This window comes from Suricata suricatta, chromosome 14 (genome assembly GCF_006229205.1).
Source record: "Suricata suricatta isolate VVHF042 chromosome 14, meerkat_22Aug2017_6uvM2_HiC, whole genome shotgun sequence".
NCBI lineage: Eukaryota > Metazoa > Chordata > Mammalia > Carnivora > Herpestidae > Suricata > Suricata suricatta.
In genome coordinates this window covers 42,245,888-42,255,773 of record NC_043713.1, presented here as the reverse complement: position 1 = coordinate 42,255,773, position 9,886 = coordinate 42,245,888, and the positions used below count along the sequence as shown (strand labels likewise).

General features: G+C 37.1%; 1 pseudogene; it reads right to left on the bottom strand.

Moving 5' to 3' along the window:
• Positions 1 to 276: 276 nt before the first annotated feature.
• On the bottom strand, positions 277 to 658 carry LOC115278435 (annotated as a pseudogene).
• Positions 659 to 9,886: the final 9,228 nt, after the last annotated feature.

Below are 9,886 nucleotides of genomic sequence, written 5' to 3'. Positions count from 1 at the left end.
CAAGGAAGAGGTGACCTTCGAGCTGGGACTTAGAGTAAGATTAGAATCAGCCCTTCCATGGATGAGAGAGAGGCAAGAAAGAAGACAGGAGAAATAGTGGGGAAGGAGAGACAGATTTGTCAGATTTATCTAGTGTAATATTCAAACAGTGTTTTATTCAAACAGACATTACACTACATGCACATATTTACCTATAATTTATTGGTACTTGTTAATTAATTAATTGATTGATTGAAATCACTTGTTAGCATTTAATGAACCTCTCTTCACAAGGCTTCAAGCTACCAGGACACATCTGGCTCCCACTGCCCCTTAATCTTCTCCTCTGTTCTATGGAAGAATCTGGGCTTCTTGATGACAGGCTGTTTTGGGAGCTTTCCTTCCTCCAAACTTTGCACTAGCCCAGGGGGACCACATCAGTGATGGGTGCAGCTCCAGTCTTGTTTTTGGCAGCATGTACCCGTGTCTGCTCGCTGACTAAGGTCCACATTGTATCGAGGCTGACAGTTGGGCAGAAGCTCCGGATCCTCTTTACATGGTAATGCCTCCTGCCACCTTGTCCCAAGTGACGCCGGTGATATTTGTCTAAGTTGACCCTGTGGTGGTGCCTGTAGTCAGCATTATCCCGGCATCCTGGCTGCTTCTGGTGCTTGCCCATGCAGCTGTGGCTTGGCCCGCTGGGCTAGAAGTTTCGGAGCCTTCCTCAGTCAGTGGCTCTACGGAAAAAGGTGCTTGGTGATAAGGCCAAAAGGAGGTGAACTTGCCCCTCTGTGCCAGGTCTGTAGGCCTGGGGTTGGTGGTCAAGGATCTGCTTTGTGGCACATTCAGAAAAGGTAATGTTACGGCCTGGACTGGGGCCATGGGGCCTCATCAGGGCAGCTCCTGAGCGCACAGGCCTGAGTGTCTCAGAGATCTGAACTGGGGATATAGCCCCAGCCTCAAGTCCATGCTGGCCACTCTGCTCTGAGGCCCACCACAAGCAGTCTGGAAGACCTGGCTAAGGTCAGGGGTAGGGAGTTGAGGTGCAAGGCGAGTACAGCTCATGGCCTGCACCAAGAATGAAGCCCAAGAATGAAAAACTATTGGTACTTTTTAAAATATAGGTTATGATAAGGTTTGTCAAAAAGAACACTGAAAAGGTGGAAAAAGGCATATGTGGTTTACTTGGTTCATGTGAGGGTAGTTAGTTTTCCATTTATTCCAGCAAGTTCCAGTGCAGACCTAAATCTATAGTGCAACAGGGCTCTTTCTTACAGAGATATTAGCGATAACTAGCAATAATGAGACTCTTGGATATAGACAGGTCCAGGGAGGTATTGCAGAATGAACGAGAGTATAGGCCTGGGAATTCTGTTTGTTCCTATTATGCCAGTAACGTAACAGGTCTCATGTTTCCACCTATTATGTGTCAACGACTGTGTTAGTGACTTTATATACATTATTTTTGACCCTTTCAACATTCTTGAAAACTAGGTAGTATTCTCATTTTGCAGAGGAGAAAATCGAAACTCGTAGAGATCTTTCCTTGTTAGTGGACAATGTAGTTGGAATTCAACACCAGTTCTCCCAAAAAAAAATTCTGGTCTTTTTCTTCTATATTGCATTGTCTCTACATCAGTAAGCTGCTGCATACATTCTAGTTGCTGAAATAGGGATAGATGTCACAAAAAATATGAATCTGAAATTATTTTATGATTCTGCAACATTTTTTGGTCTGGAAAAAGAAAACCATTCGGTGAAAGCATGAAGCACATGGACTGTTTTTATATTTCCTTTTCCCAAAGCAGGAGACTATGTATCTGGTAATAGAGGGGGGAGAAAATCCAAAATGTGAAAGGAATGGGAGCATAGAGGCAATGCAACCCATTTGCCTAGATCTGCTCTGAACTATTCCAGCTAATGGATTTTTCTCCAAATCTTTGATTTTTAATTTTATGCTGTTATGTGAAAGAACTGTGTTATTTATTTATTTATTTACTTATTTATTTAGGTTTCCAGAAGTAGAATATTTGGTTATTTTAGGAACTGACAGAAATTCCATAGCATCTATCATGAACATTCTCCTAGGAGCAGAGACCAAAAATATATGCTTTCAGCAGATTTTGAGCCTTCATTTTGCCTTAGCCTACAAATTCTATAATGTAACAGAACAGTTCTGAATTCTAGGCTCTATTTTTGAGTTGTGACTCGCATCTGGAAATCATTTGTTCTAAACTATATACAGGAACCTATTTCAAACATAATTTAGGTTCAGTGTATAATTTCAAGTCTAGCTTGGAAAAGCTAGTTAAAGTTTGAGCAATAAACTATTGAATTGTACTCTTGCTTTAAAAAATAGGTATGGGTTGAATGCTTTGTATTTATCATAAAAAGACTACTGTAAATGTCATTGTAGGGCAGTGACAAAAGGGGGCTAATTAGTTATATTTTGGATGACTTTTTCTCATAATCCTTGTGACAATTACTTGTGTCACACGGACTGTTTGAGGCATATTATTGGGTTGCAACATTTGCTTTCTTGGATCACGCCAAGGAGCATGGGGATGGATGAAAGCTGCTATCAGGAGACAGAGGGTGTTAGGAAGACAAGCTTAGGTAGGTCCTAACTGGAAAGCTGAAGGAATAAGAAGACATTCTTCTCAATTCTTTCTCTTTACATTTAAAAAAGCTGTATATGTATCGAATGATTTTATATATGCATGTAGATGTCCATATACACAAATGTATGTGGACATATATCATGTGAGATTTTTTCATTGGGTCACTGTGCCTAAAACGTTAAGGCTTTTTTAAAAAATGAAAATATAAATGAACAAGAAGCCGCCATTCCACCCACCAAATTTATTTCACAAAATTTCCACAGCATTCCCGTTGAACATTTAATTTTTGACAGATATTCCTCCAATCAGGTTTTTTAAAAATACAGGGAATTCTCGTCTTTGGTAAACAGCAACAATAAAAAGAGGAGCAGGCATGAAAACATATCTCTATGATGTGTGCCTGATAAGGAAACTCCTTCTGAGCAGAGACTGTAAGTCAAAGAGGTGAGAAGCAAATAGTAAGAGACCTTCGGAATACAAGGCTGGGAAGCAAGGGGCCAGAAAAGCCAGGAGGAAATTACTAATGTGTCTTCACAAAATGACAGGGATTGTTTAATTAAGTTGACAAACTCCTGATACTCAGGAGCAAGTCCTCCTCCATATTTAAAAATTAAAATTAAAACACTTGAGCATGTAGTATATTTAAGCTCAACAGGGAAAGTTTTGCAAAGCTGGTTGGTAATCTTGCTGCTTTGGAAAATAATGAAGTTGAAAAAATTTCTCTCTGTGCTACTTCAACCCCTTTGGTATTATCTTTTCAAAATACCCATGCAAATTTATGTAATCTGCCTGATATTAAGAGTACGTTAGTTTTTCCTACAGTACAGCGAGAAATGAAGCACATGCCCCTGGGTAAACATCAATAAAAACTGTTCAATTTCTTATGCAGCAATGATAAATGGCCTTAAATTGTCTAAATTATGTCTGTCCAACATAATCTGATATGATAGCAATCAATAGAAAGGGATTTTGAAGATCAGGGTGCAGTTTTGGTTTAAAAATTGGCAATAGACACTATTTCCTGGTAATGGACCCAATTTATCTTTACCAAAATGACAAGCAGATATTATTACGGGGCAAAGGGACTTCAGCAAATCTTCTTTAAAATATGTTGCTTGTGACAAAGTACTTTTTCTCTACAGAAATAAAAAAAATATTGCTCAGGTGGAATTAATGTCATGGGCTGTGTGATACATATTAATCATTAATCTAATGGAATTAGAGTATGGTCATAATGGATTGATTTGAATTAGCAGCTTTAACAAGTCAACATTGGGGGCTGAATGACAACAGATATATACTTGGCTTTGAACTTTGATGGGAAATAAAAAAAAAGGGGGGATGAGAGAAGAGAATTAGAGGCAGAGGGAGGGTCAGATGCAGATTTGGAGAGTGGAAGGTGCAAGCAGAGTCTGCAGAGTACAACCATGGAACTCTGGATGGATAGAAAAAGATGGCCAGAAGGGAAAAAAAAGAAAGGATGTGTATTTTTTGGTTTCACTTTTGTTTCCTTTTCTTCTCTCTCGTTTTCTATTTCATGAATCAGTTAATATTCTTTTCACTAACTGTTGTGGTGGCCTGAGTGGCTGGTAGGATTTGCCCGCCTCAAACTATTGATGCATAATACATTATATGGAATAATATTCTTCCTGTCCTCTGAGGCTTGAGTTTCATTATCACTGGAGTACTTTGATAGCATTAAGCTACTTGATAGACTCTGCACCCACTGCACATGGTTGCATATATCTGTTCATATATTTACAGAGACAGCTAAGCTTTAAACTCCTAATAAAAGCATTGTCCTATAAATCAAGCTATATTTGTTTCTGTTCAAATGTTATGTCTAGCTAAATTTATCCTCCATCCATTAGCCAAAGTAAATATATGCAGTTATAAACCATAAATGAAGATTTTGAGTTTTGAGCCAAATCACAAATATCTATCTTCCTTTGTTCTACTCATATAAGTAATGGTGTGTATTTAAAAAAAATAATACTAGCAGTGACCTTTTTCTGCTGAATGTATGACATTTCCATACTAATGGTAGGACCAAATCCTGTCTGTGAGAAGTTAGTTACTTACAGTATTGTAGTTGATTAGAAATGTTAGAAAATCAAAATGTTAGAAAAGAGACTATTAAAATGATTGAAATTATCAATGTAAGAATGATCTGAGAAGAAATTAGATTGTCATAAATTGGAATAATGTAAAGGTAGCAGTAAGAAATAAGTAAATCAAAGTAAATTAAAGAGAAAATAAATGAACAAACGTTGGGTCATCAAAATTCTCTTTTTGGTGTTTTGTTGTGGTGAATAAAAATAAGCTTTTCATCACATAATGAATTCATTAAAGGAAAGTGCTTTAAATTGTTTATGCTGATGGCTTTGTGTTCATTTACTTACACGTTTGCATGTTGCTTTTAAAAAACTCTGAATATTTTAATGCCTATTGTCTTGGATATGGACTATAGTTAAAGTTAAGGGATTAAGTAAAGGAAATATTCGTGAATGGACAGAAACTCTGTCCCTGGCCCATGATAAACCCATAGCTGATGTCAGGATAAAACTATCAGAAATCAAATCCTAGTTTTGAGGATCTGGAGGCTACCTTTTAGGAAGCCAGTGACCAAGCAAAATAGTTTAAAGTAAAAAGATTGCTTCATCTCCCTGCCCCGTCCCCATTTTACTGTATGTATTTTTCACAGTTTTGTTGATGTCTTTTATTAAGGGTTTAGGATGTTTGAGATGGGGAATTATGAAGCCAACAATTAAAAATTTTTTTCTGGATTTCACAACTAAAGAAATTTATGGATGCTCAATGTAACAATTTTCCATTCTATATTTTCATATGAAGTAGCCAATCAAGCACTCTAATTATTAGGTTTACTACTGGACAGGGGTGCAACAAGCATTTATTTTACAGTATAATGTGCTTTTGAACATGTATTAAAAAAAATCCTAGCTAGTATGATCTTTGGTCCTACTCTCTTTTAGAAGAAACTCTGCCATTATCTACTCATGGGTCAACCACCAAATTCAAGACTTTAGTCTTGTTTTGTAGAATCCTTATTAGGAATGGAAATGTAATTTAAGAAAATCTTTTTAAAAAATTTTAAAGCTTATTTTGAGAGAGAGCTAGAGATGGGGCAGAGGGGCAGAGAGAGAGGGAGACAGAATCTGAAGCAGGCTCCAGGCTCTGAGCTGTCCGCACAGACAGCCCCCGACATGGGCTCAAATTCACGAATTGTGAGATCATGACCTAAGCTAAAGTAAGCCACTTTAATCAACTGAGCAACCTAGGAGCCCCAAGAAAATCTTTCTTGTAGAAATTTGCATTCATGAAAATGAATTTATTTCTGAAAATGAATTCTAAAGTCACAATCTCTATAATTCTTTCAGACCCAGACTCTAGATACTTAACATCACCAACATCAGAGAGTATCCATAGATTACAGTCTCCGAGGTCCCTCAGAGCTAAGTCTTGATGTGAAACAGAATGGTGCTTCTCAAGTATTGATGTGCATATGAGTCACCAGAAAACGTGTTGAAATTTAGATTTGGATTCAGTTGGTGTGTGGTAGGGATGCTGATGCTGCAAGTCTGAGTTCCACACTTTATATAACAAGGGAATAAAGGCATTAATTATAGTTTGGCTGTCCTAATGGAAAGAAGCAGATGAATAATCCAAAATCCATTCATAATTGACTTTAGAATATTCTTTTGTGCTTATCTGATTATGAGTTTATATTACATTTTAAAAATTTAGAACACTTTAATTGAAACATTCTAAGGAACAATTACAAAGATTTGGCAAACCCTACAATGTGACAGTGACTCCCTAATATGTTCCTCCTGATTTTTTTTTGTTTGTTTTTGAGAGAAAATTTGATCAATTTATATGCTGGTTCTTGATAATGTAGAGTTCCTTTATTTTTCTCCAGGAGTCTTATCTGTCTGGTTTCTTTTTAGTATATATTTAAATTTCTATCATAGGGAAGGGGTGTGTTGGATTTTTTGTGCTTTATAAGCTTTCTTACTGAAGTAATGTTAAAGTAAAGTAATGTTAAAGATGACTCCCAAGGCAACATAGAAAAATTATTTTGTCTAGGTGATATTCAACTATATAAAGCAGGTTCCAGGCTGGGAGAATAGGGAGCTTTGTAGAAGAGGAGCAGGAGGAGGAGGAAGAAGAGGAAGGAAACAGAAGGCTGCTGCTCTCCTCGCTTTGTAGCCAAACTTCGATGAAATTTTGAAATGACAAAGTACACTTTGGCACTGGGCCATTGTCAAATATTCAGCTGTCTTTCCATTTTAGCCCTTTCCTTGTGATCCCCAGTGTTCCATGAATTCAAATTACCTAAGCCCTTATCAGGATGAGTGATGCCCAGGGCCCCATGTAGAGTGCACGGATTATGCTGTGCATACCTTCAGAAGACATTTCCTGGAATTGAGCAATAGGCAAGGAATCACCTCAAGAAACTTGTCTGAATGCATATTCCCATGGCTATTTCAAACCTACCGATTTAGAATCTCTGGGATGGGGCCCCACACTGCATTCACTCAAATTCTAGAATGTGATATAACATATGGTATAATCTGACGACCACCAGCCTATATTTGCCATGTTATATACATCTGTTCTATTGCACATAATTGTTATTTTTCTGCCCCACAAATTTAATATCTAATTCCTCTATCATAGCTTGGAGAGTACTGGTAAAGGGATAGATGTATAATATTCTCAAAAAATTAGATTTTAAAAGTACATTATTATTCTGAAATACAACTCTATTTGGCAGAATTTTAGGCTTTATGACAGAGAAGGGGCTTCTAAGATAAGTATAGTTAGGAAGGAAAGAGATATGTTGGGCATAGGTACAACCACATGGACAGGATTTTTATAACAGATTCTCTGCTCAAGTAAAATCTTCAAAGATCTTCTTTCCTTGTGAAAAAAGAAAATTTGATGTTTCTTTTGAGAAAATTTCCTCTCTTCCTCATGAACCAAAAGCCCTCCCACCCACACCCATCATGCATAGTTATCTTTGTAGTGATGAGACAGGTTATGTAGGTGATAGAAATTTGGGGGCAGAAACTGCCATTTTTGTGTGTGGATAATTTGTAAATCACATTATGGTACATAAGCTTTGTGGTTACATGATATTTTCCAGGTTACTAGACCAAGGTCAGGGAGGAAGTAGCAATTACCTTGTTCCACAAATATCCACTTCTGGGTCCTTCCATAGAACTGGTCAACAAAATAGTTGATGAAATTATATGGCTAAAAAGTCTGCCTTTCTCCCTTCCTTCCTTCCTTCCTTTCTTCCTTCCTCCCTCCCTCTCTCCCTCCTTTTTCTTTCTTTCTTTCTTCTTTTCTTTCTTTCTTTCTTTTTTTCTTTCTTTCTTTCTTTCTTTCTTTCTTTCTTTCTTTCTTTCTTTCTTTGCGGGTAGAGGAAGGCTGTTTGTTGGTAGGAATTTAGATTTACTATGTAAAATATGCTCATAGTTAATTGATGGTGATTTATGGCTACAACCTTAAATGGAGAGAGGACAGGTGTGAGGTTGAGGTGAAAAATCACACACCTTAAACGTCCAACTTTGATTCTTGCTAGGGCTCCACACAGATATTCTCTTTTTAGTCTATGTTTATTTCATCTTCCTACTCTTCATCTGTGAAATGGTAAAGTAATAACTACCATGCAGCAATGTTTCCTGGGAGTAATCAATGTTTTTCCCAAAATGAAAAATAGTTTGTATGTGGAATGAATGGTATTACTTTAATTTTAACCACATGCTGTGTATAAAATACGTCATTAGGCAGAAAGTTTTGTTTGGTTTTGTTCTTAAACTCAGAAGTTGAAAATGGTGAGACACAATGAAAGTGCACTACTTTACAGACATAGTGAGATTAGAAGTTGAATATCTCCTATAGTAAAACTTCTCACACATTTAAAAAAATAGCATGAGGTTTAGATGTTTGTTATTTTATTGAGAACAGATCTTGCTTATTCTTGGAAAGGGAGGATGAGGACCACTGAGATCAGTGATGGTGAACTCTTCAGAACTCTTCTAGAGGGGCAAGAAAAAAACAGTGTGAAGATAAAAGAGCTCTGTTCCTTCCTAATATTTTTGTCTAGTATATAGGGCTCCTAGTCCTCCAGCTAATTCATATTTGATGATATATTCATATTTGATGATAATAAGATATATCTCATTATGAGATAAAGCTTATTATTCATGGAGAGAAGAGGTCAATGTGCCCTTCAACCTTCTAGACCTAATACACAGGTCCTTTAAAATTGAGAGTGATATCTTCGGGGAAAACTAAGTAAGGCAATATTTACTTCAAAATCTTTTTGAAATAAACTCCAATGGCTTTGGGGATACCTAGGAGATTAGATTTAGGGAAGAAAAGTTGAATAAAAATAAGTCAAAGATTTGATTAGCCATAGGCTGTACAATATATGTGGATATTTAAAATTAAATAAAATTTAATAGAATTTAAAATACAGTCCTCAGTCATTCTGCCATGTTTCAAGCGCTCAACAGTCACCAGAGGCAAATGGCTACTGCATCAAATGTATTGATATAGAACGTGTCCATCATTGCACAACTTTCTACTGGTCAGCCCTGAACTAGATCTTATGGACAGAATATCCCATAATGAAAGGCCTTTCTGTACCTTTAATGGGTCACAAGTCTGACCTGGTGCCCATACATTTTTTTCAACATCATGTTAAAACTGTATCTACAGATTCCCCTCTGATCACTTATCTTTTTATTACCTTGAATGAAACAGAGTGAAACACAGCAGATACTTTTGATTGGATAGAATACACAGTTGGAAATTTTACCGAGATAGGGATGCCATGTTTTTCTTTTCCTGGTGTATTGAAACATAATCACCCATGCTCCAGATTTTAGGAATCCTCATGATTAGCAGTAAGAATCTTTATTTGAAAGGGACATCCCAAACACGAGCCAGCTTGCCGTAATAGGGCTGCCTCGAATCAAGCCAGCAGTCACGCAGGCAGTGAGCAAGCGAACAGCTATTAGTTTAACAATGTTTGGGCACAATGGGGATGGAAGACGAGACTTGGTCTTTAATCTAAAGGTGTTCATATGAGTCTGAAGTCCTGTTACCTGTAGTAGAAAAAGATATGGACTTGGGATCCAAATAAATTCAAGTATATATTCTAGGGCTTTAACTTCGGAAAGGAAAAGAGTATCTACCCAAAGCCTCAGACACCTCTCTGGTGTGACCTCCTCTTGAAGGGAACCAGATAA